This window comes from Saccopteryx leptura, chromosome 8 (assembly GCF_036850995.1).
Source record: "Saccopteryx leptura isolate mSacLep1 chromosome 8, mSacLep1_pri_phased_curated, whole genome shotgun sequence".
Taxonomy (NCBI): domain Eukaryota; kingdom Metazoa; phylum Chordata; class Mammalia; order Chiroptera; family Emballonuridae; genus Saccopteryx; species Saccopteryx leptura.
In genome coordinates this window covers 75,220,578-75,229,351 of record NC_089510.1, presented here as the reverse complement: position 1 = coordinate 75,229,351, position 8,774 = coordinate 75,220,578, and the positions used below count along the sequence as shown (strand labels likewise).

Below are 8,774 nucleotides of genomic sequence, written 5' to 3'. Positions count from 1 at the left end.
TCTCTCTTTTACTGAAGAGAAAACAGATTGAGAATTGTTAAGTAATGAGCCCAAAGTGACACAGCTCACAACTCTGTTGCCTCCTGTATTAATTCTTTGGGAGCTCTGCTCAGTAACTCCCCGTTTTTGTTTTTGTATTTTTCTGAAGTGAGATGCAGGAAGGCAGAGAGACAGACTCCTGCGTGTGCCCAACCGGGATCCACCCGGCATGCTCACCATGGGGCGATGCTCTACCCATCTGGGCTGTTGCTCTGTTGCAACCAGAGCCATTCTAGTGCCTGAGGTGGAAGCCATGGAGCTATCCTCAGCACTCTGGCCAACTTTGCTCCAATGGAGCCTTGGCTGTGGGAGGGAAAGAGAGAGAGAGAGGAAGGAGAGGGGAAAGGGTGGAGAAGAAGATGGGAGCTTCTCCTGTGTGCCCTAGCTGGGAATTGAACCCAGGACTTCCACATGTTGGGCTGATGCTCTACCACTGAGCTAGCCAGCCAGGGCTCCCCTGTCCTTTTTTAAGTCTATCTGGAAAAAGTCTACTCCTTTGTTGAAAAGGTCTGGAGTGTGCATGAAGAAGGTGAGCAGGTCAGGTCCCCTGGGGGGAGAGGCTTTCTCAGTGGGAGCAGTCTAACAGAACCAAACAGATCAATCAGAGGAGAGGGCAGCTGGGGAAGTGCAGAACCGGTGTTGGTGAAGCCAGACGGGAGGTCTGAGCTGGTCATATGTCAAGAAGGAAAGCCTCGAAAGAAGAATCCAAAGCCAGAGAATCTGAGAGAAATAGCTTAGGGAGGACAGATTGTGCCTGCATCAGAGGGACATGCTGGCTTTCTTCACGTGGTCTCTCAAGGTTAATACCTGGCACAGTCACAAGAAGGCACACACACTGAAATATTGGGTGCAGAGCCAGGCATCAATGCAGGGGCTTACTCAGTATTCAGGGATTGATTCATTGTCATAAAATAGTCCATAAAGGATTCAGTAATAGATGCCTCTTACCATTCAAATTCAGCCAGAAATTCATAAAATTTGAAAAAGCTAACACAACCCAGTGAGTGTTTTAAATTGTAATTTCCCCCTTCCTTGCCCTTTTTCTACACCACCAGTTTCTTCATCCTAAGGAGATGTTACCACTCAACATATATTAATCCATTTATTTGTTTTAAGGATCAAACTAAAATCTGTTTGCACACACATAGAATACTGATTATTCTCAAGGAAGACATTATCAAGCTGGAGAAATTCAATAAATAAATAAATAAATAAAAGAGAATGACCTCTAGGGGTTTGAACTCTGAGCCCTAAGTCTGTGGGGAAGACTCGGGAGAGTGGTGTGATCCAGTCCCAGAAAGTCAGGAGAAAAAGAAACTATGTGATCAGATGCAGAATTTCCCATCAAATTCCATACCAAAAGTGCACATGATGTGAAGCTTGGATCTTACAATCTTAAAACGCTTAAAAATCCATTATACTACAATCTTACACACTTATACTAAATGTGTGGAATCTTTTGCCCAAGAAGTGATTCAGGTTGAATATAGAAATTGTCTAAAAAAAAGATTTATATTCAATCATGAAATCCATAATGGGTTATTAAGGAAATCAAAGAGCAAATATATTCTTGACTCTCTATAGTTGGCAACATATTGCTTCTCAGCCTTTTGACTAAGATCAAGTGTATAGTTGCCATCCTAGAGGGAAGTGTGCTCAAGAACAAAAAGTTCCTATATCTCACATAAAATATTTTAAAATGTTGATTCAAGCATAAAATGATTTCTGTATCTTCAAAGAATTTCCCCAGAAAATAACATTTGTTTAATGTTTCCAATTCCAGTTGAAAAGTAAATAAATGAATTTCAATAATGCCAAAACATACATATTTCAGAGAACACAATAGTAAAAACTTATTCTGAAATAGTAGAATCACCAACAGAAATAGAATACCTGAGATGCATGCCAGCATTTAATTTTCTAACATTAGGTTGAGTTTATTTCAGAACAGAATAAAATTCAGCTGTATGAGCTTTTCCCTCAACCCCACAATTGTTGCTTCCACAAAATAAAAAATACTTCTTAATGTAAAAGTTGTAAAGCTTTCACTTTTATGGATATAAAAGTTGAAATTAATGTGACAAATCTATTTCATTAGAAACAAATGAGTTAACCATATTGATTGGTACCCCCCAGGCTTATTTCTTAATTAATTTTTTAAATGACTTATTTTCCAAGGAATATAAAATATTCCTTCTTGAAAAGATCCCAGCCCTGGCCAGTTGGCTCAGCGGTAGAGCGTCAGCCCAGTGTATGAAAGTCCCACGTTCGATTCCCGGGCAGGGCACACAGGAGAAGCGTCCATCTGCTTCTCCACCCCTCCCCCTCTCCTTCCTCTCTGTCTCTCTCTTCCCCTCCTGCAGTCGAGGCTCCATTAGAGCAAAGTTGGCCCAGGCACTGAGGATGGCTCCGTGGCCTTTACCTCAGGCACTAGAATGGCTCTGGTTACAACAGAGCAACAGCCCAGATGGACCAAGCATCGCCCCCAGTGGGCATGCCAAATGGATTCCGGTCGGGTGCAGGTGGCAGTCTGTCTCTCTGCCTCCCCACTTCTCACTTCAGAAAAATCAAAAAAAAAAAAAAAAAAGAAAAGAAAAAGGAAATATCCCAATATTTCCTGTGATTGCATTTAAGGTAAACTAAGTCTTTCTATTAACTTTATCAAAATAATTTTATAAAATACAGCCAGCACCACCGCACAATTTTTCCCCAGATAAACACTGTAGCATATATAAGTCTACATATAGGGTTTTTTTAATCCAGTAATTAAAAGCAGAGCTGCAAAGAAGTGTAGGTGGTGGGGGAGTTCTTTACTGTGAAGTCTGGTTTTCTGTGAAGTGAAATTTCATCAAACTGAATGTGTTATGAATTTTAAATCTATTTGATGCTGAAAGGGAAAAACTAAGTATGCTGTCCTTTCTTGTAGGCTTGTCTTTAGATGGGTCTTGTCATTACCTTGACAACCCTTACAAATGCCAACTGACATCAAGAAAAGAGGAAAAATACTGCTGAGAGTATACACTCCATGCATTATAGATCATTCTGAGGACTTAGAATTCTTAGGCACATGCAAGCATTAAATGGTTTTAAGATGAGCACAAACAATCTTCCACTTCACAAACATTATTCATGAACATTTTAAGGACTTGCAAATATGAAAAAATCATTTTGAGTTTTAAATTTAAACAAAACACAATTTGGCTAATGGCTTAGTTGTTCTGTCTCAGTAACTGCCAAGTCCACTAAATTATTGGCACTAGTAAATCTCACAAACAAATGGAGACTGCCTTTTTCTTTTAAAAGTATATTTTCCCGACAGTTTATTATAAAACATCCAGTCATAGAACGTTGAAAAAATGTTATAATGAGCAACCATATACCTATTACCCAGGGTCTTCTAATAGTATTTTACTTCCATTAGTATGATAAGTATTTAGCTTTATCACATTATCTATCTATCTATCTATCTATTTATCTATCTATCTATCATCATCATACAACTACATATCTCTCTATCCATCTATCCCTTATCCATACTTTCATCCATCTCATTTTTGATAATTTCAAATATCAAAACTACAAGCATAAATACACTTCTCCCTAAATATTTTATCATGGATAACATTAACTAGAATTCAATAGGATTTCTTTTGATATAAGATTTACAAACAATGAAATGCACAAATTTTAAGTGTACATTTGCTTAGTTTTTAAAAATGTATAAAATCTCTTATCAGATATAAAACATTACTATCACCCCATATAACTCTTTCCATTTAATCCCCACCCCACCCACCCTCCATTGACAACCAGTCTTCTGATTTCTGACAGTATTTTTAAGAGCTTTGTAATAGGGCTAATTACTTCTTTTTTAAAAAATGACTTCAGAGAGATAGGAAGAGAGAGAGAGAAATACCAATTTGTTGTTCTACTTATTTATGTATTCATTGGTTGATTCTTGTATGTGCCCTGACCAGGGATCAAACCCCCAACCATAGTGTATCAGGATGATGCTCTAACCACCTAAGCTACCCAGCCAGGGCTAGGGATGATTACCTCTCCGAGCTGTCTCCCTTAAACTGTCCCAAGGACTTCATTCATCCTTCCAATCACAACTGCACATACTGAGTGCATAGAGTATTAGTGTGCCTAGCATTTACTGTTCCCCTCTCACAGATTTCCCCCGACTTCAGCCATGTCATCACCATGCACCACCTCCAGATATGAAAGGCAAATCAGAACAGGCTACATAATTTTCAAGGCTCAGTGAAAAACAAATATGGAAGACCCTTGTTCAAAATTTCAAGATAGTGACAGCCAAGCATTAAACTAAGCACAGGGCTCTTCTAAGCACAGGGCCTTTTTGATTGCACAGTCTGCACATTCATGGACCTGGCTCCAATCAACATATTTTTTTCTTTCTGGAAACTAAAATATTTATTCATTTAGCTGCATAGCTTTATAAAGAAAAGTAACAAAGACAACTGACTTAAATATAGAAATTCTTAGGTGTCTTAAGGTCTACCAATTTCAACATTTGCTGAATAGGGCAGGCTGAAGTGGGTAGCAAAATTGCCTCTTAGTTTCCCTTTCTTTCCTTAGTAGCTGAATCAATGAATATCTTTATAAACAAAGTCAGTAAAGGTTAATTGTTTCACAGGATCGCATAACATGAAACTAGTCACCTCTATCCTGGTGGTAACTATATAAAGAAGTCACCATATTTACTTTTTTTTTTTTTTTTTTTTTTTTTTTTTGAGAAAGAGAGAGAGAGAGGAAGGGAGAGAGATGAGAAGCATCTCATTAGTTGTGGCATTTTAGTTGTTCGTTTATTTCTTCTCATATGTGCCTTGACCACGGGGCTGCAGCTGAGCCAGCGACCCTTTGCTTAAGCCAGTGAACTTGGGCTCTAACCAGCAACAATGTCTACATCCCACGCTCAAGCTTTCGACCTCAGGGTTTCAAATCTGGCACCTCAGTGTCCCAGATTTATACTCTAGCCATTGTGCCACCACTGGTCAGGTGCTATATTTACATTTTAATTCACTAGCTTCTTAGGGAACATATTTCACTAAAAATAAAAAGCAATTCTCTATTCAAAAAGTTAAAAAACATCTAGAAGAAAATACAAACATGCATTCTAATCATGAAGCAGTGTAATAAGGCAGTAGATGACTTTCTGGCTGGAGATAACAACAAAATATTTTAAAATGATAAACAAGTGGGCCCTGGTAGGTTGGCTCAGTGGTAGAGCTTTGGCCTGGTGTGTGGATGTCCTGGGTTCCATTTCTGGTCCGGGCACACAGGAGAAGCACCCATCTGCTCCTCCACCCTTCCCCCTCTCCCTTTTCTCTATCTTTCTTTTCCCCTCCCGCAGTCAAGGCTCCATGGAGCAAGTTGGACCAGGTGTTTAGGATGGCACCATGGCCTCACCTCAGGCCCTAAAATATCTCCGGTTGCAACAGAGCAACAGCCCCAGATGGGCAGAGCATTGCCCCCTAGTGGTCTTGCCGGGTGAATCCCCATTGGATGCATGTGGGGGTCTGCCTCTCTGCCTCCCTGCTTCTCACTTAAGAAAAATACAAAAAAAAATATGAATAAAATAAAATAAAATAATGTATGTCAAATATACTGTTACATGAAACCTAGCATAGAAAGTATCACTTGCTCAGGAGAACTGCTGGGCTGGTGAACATGAGGAGGTGCTGGGGAAGCGGTCTGTGTGGAGCGGGCCTGGAAGCTCCACACCGTCCCCACACCCGTCCCCACACCCGTCCCCACACCTTCCCTGTGGGTTTCTTCCATCTGGCTGTTCCTGCATTCAGCTGGCAACAGAAGAACATCCAAACCTGCCTCTCTCTTTCCTTGCATGGCTAATCCCCTAATCATTAAGCCCTCAGAATAAATTAGGTTCTGGTCAGCATCCAACAGTCTTAGGAACAAAGCCTTGGGTCTTAGCGACAGGACCATTTTCCTATTTTGCATTTTTTACAACTTCTCCAAATCTTTAGAAAGAGCAGACTTGTTTTTTCTATATTCTGACATCACGTAGATAAAAATCACAGTGTGGGATTTTTGGGGGGTTTTTTGTTTTGTTTTGTTTTGTTTTTCCCTGAAGTGAGAAGCAGGAAGGCAGAGAGACAGACTCCCTCATGAGCCCGACCGGGATCCACCTGGCATGTCCACCAGGGGCGATGCTCTGCCCATCTGGGGTGCTGCTCCATTGCAATCAGAGCCATTCTAGCGCCTGAGGTGGAGGCCACTGAGCCATCCTCAGAGCCCGGGCCAACTCTGGTCCAATGTAGCCTTGGCTGCAGGAGGGGAAGAGAGAGACAGAGAGAAAGGAGAAGGGGAAGGGTGGATAAGAAGATGGGTGCTTCTCCTGTGTGCCTGGCCTGGAATTGAACCTGGGACTTCTGCATACTGGGCCAACACTCTACTGCTGAGCCAACCGGCCAGGGCCTTTTCTTTTTTTTTAATTTTTGGTTTTTTAATTTTTTTGACAGAGAGAGAGTCAGAGAGAGGGACAGATAGGGACAGACAGGAAGGGAGAGAGATGAGAAGCATCAATTCTCAATTCTTTGTTGCAGCTCCTTAGTTGTTCAGTGATTGCTTTCTCACATGTGCCTTGACCGAGGAGGGGGACTACAGCAGAGCGAGTAACCCCTTGCTGAAGCCAGAGACCTTGGGCTTCAAACCAGAGACCATGGGGTCATGTCTATGATCCCACATTCAAGGCAGCAACCCAGTGCTCAAGCTGTTGAGCCTGCACTCAAGCCGGCGATCTTGGGTTTGAATCTGGGTCCTCGGCATCCCAGTCCAATGCTCCATCCACTGTGCCACCGCCTGGTCAGATCATAACATTTTTCTTAATTCAGGAGAAACCAGTTGTGGGTTTAGAAGTTGTCTGTTTCTTTCAAATGACTCTGCAATGTTCTCTGGTTAGCAATGAATCAATGGAATTTTTAGCCATTCTTCCCTTTACATAATTGGAATCCCTTATTAATGTCAACAGAACAGCTAGATGAACTGATTCATAGTCTGAGGCTTTCAACAAAGAGCTTCTATTGTCTTGGAGCTTGGGGCCCTGGCTGGCTGGTCCATAAAAGTACTCTAATTATTCAACCTAGAAGCACCCCAATCAAAACATTTAACAGCCTGACCAGGCAGTGGTGCAGTGGATACAGTGTCAGACTGGGATGCAGAGGACACATGTTCGAAACCCCAAGGTCACCAGCTTGAGCCCAAGGTCACTGGCTTGAGCAAGGGGTCACTCAGTCTGCTGTAGCCAGGCCCCCCCCCCCCCCAGTCAAGGCACATATGAAAAAGCAATCAATGAACAACTAAGGTGCCACAACAAAGAATTGATGCTTCTCATCTCTCTCTCTCTTCCTCTCTGTCCCTATCTGTTCCTCTCTCTCTTTCTGTCTCTGTCACAAAAAAAGGAAAGATTAACAACTGTTATGCTGTGGCCCAATTGATCAAATTGTAAGTCAACCATAGGAGCCAAGCTGAGTTGTGGAATTGCTCTTTTAGCAGCTGGATGGTGAGGGAAGGTCGAGAGGACATGGTGAAGGGTCAAGCTAGTGGGAAGCAGAGAGGTACTTATTTGGTGGGTTTATATAGTAGTTATATGACAATATTTATATGGGTGTATCAACATTTCAGCCTGGGGATATCCCTGTTGGTGTCCATGGCTTACCCTGGCAGGTGAATCTGGCTCGAACTTTCTTAGTAGCCCATTCCCCTAAGGCAGAAAGTAGACTTATAAACAGAGTTAGATTAATCAGGGATCTTCCCTCTGATTTTTCTTTCTTTTTTTATTTTAATTTATTGTGTTTACATAGATTCCAGTGCCCCACTGAATACACCCCCCTCCCCCGTGTTCCCCTCAACATCCCCCTTGCCCCCCTCCCCCCAATGCCCTCCCCCCTTCCCTCCAGGATTTGCTTTCCCGCTCTCTATAATACGGTGTTATGTGTATATAATTTCAACGATCTCTTTCCCTTCTTTGATCCCATCCTCTCATCCCCTTTCCCTCTGTCCACTTTCTCTCTGGTCCCTTTGATCCCGCCTCTGTCTCTATTCCGTTCCTCTGTTCACATTGTTCATTAGATTCCTCAAATGAGTGAGGTCAGATGATATTTTTCTTTCTCTGCCTGGCTTACTTTACTTAATATAATAGTTTTCAGGTCCATCCATCCCTCTGATTTTTCTATTTGGAGCTGCAGAAGCAGTACCTCCCCCCGCCCCCTGCCATGCTCCCACCATGTGTTGTATTCTTGTAAGACTACCAAGACTATCAAACCAGGGTTTTTCAGGGTTCTGACTACTTTCAAAGTATACTGGGACAGCTTTTCTAGATTTATGATCCTTTTTTACTCCAGGATCTCCACACACATTCTTTTTTTAAAATAAACTTTATTTTTAGAGCAGTTTTAGGTTCTAAAGTACAGAGATATCCCATATACTCTCTGCCTCCACACCTACATTATCTCCCCCCAACTATCAACATTATGAAACTAGAGTGGTTAGTGTGTTACAATCAATGATCCTACACTGTCACCTGAAGTCCATCGTTTACATCACGGTTCACGCTTGGTATTTTACATTCTATGGGTGTTGACAAATGTATAATTCATATATCCATCATTATAATATAATACAAAATAGTTTCACTGCCCTAAAAATCCTGTGTTTTACCTATTCATTTCTCCCTCTCCCCTATCTCTGGT

At 41.6% G+C, this 8,774-nt stretch overlaps 1 non-coding gene across 1 annotated transcript; it reads right to left on the bottom strand.

Annotated features, from left to right (window-relative positions):
- Positions 1 to 416: 416 nt before the first annotated feature.
- On the bottom strand, positions 417 to 492 carry TRNAV-AAC (transfer RNA valine (anticodon AAC)). Its single transcript has one exon. It is a non-coding gene; the product is annotated as a tRNA-Val (tRNA).
- Positions 493 to 8,774: the final 8,282 nt, after the last annotated feature.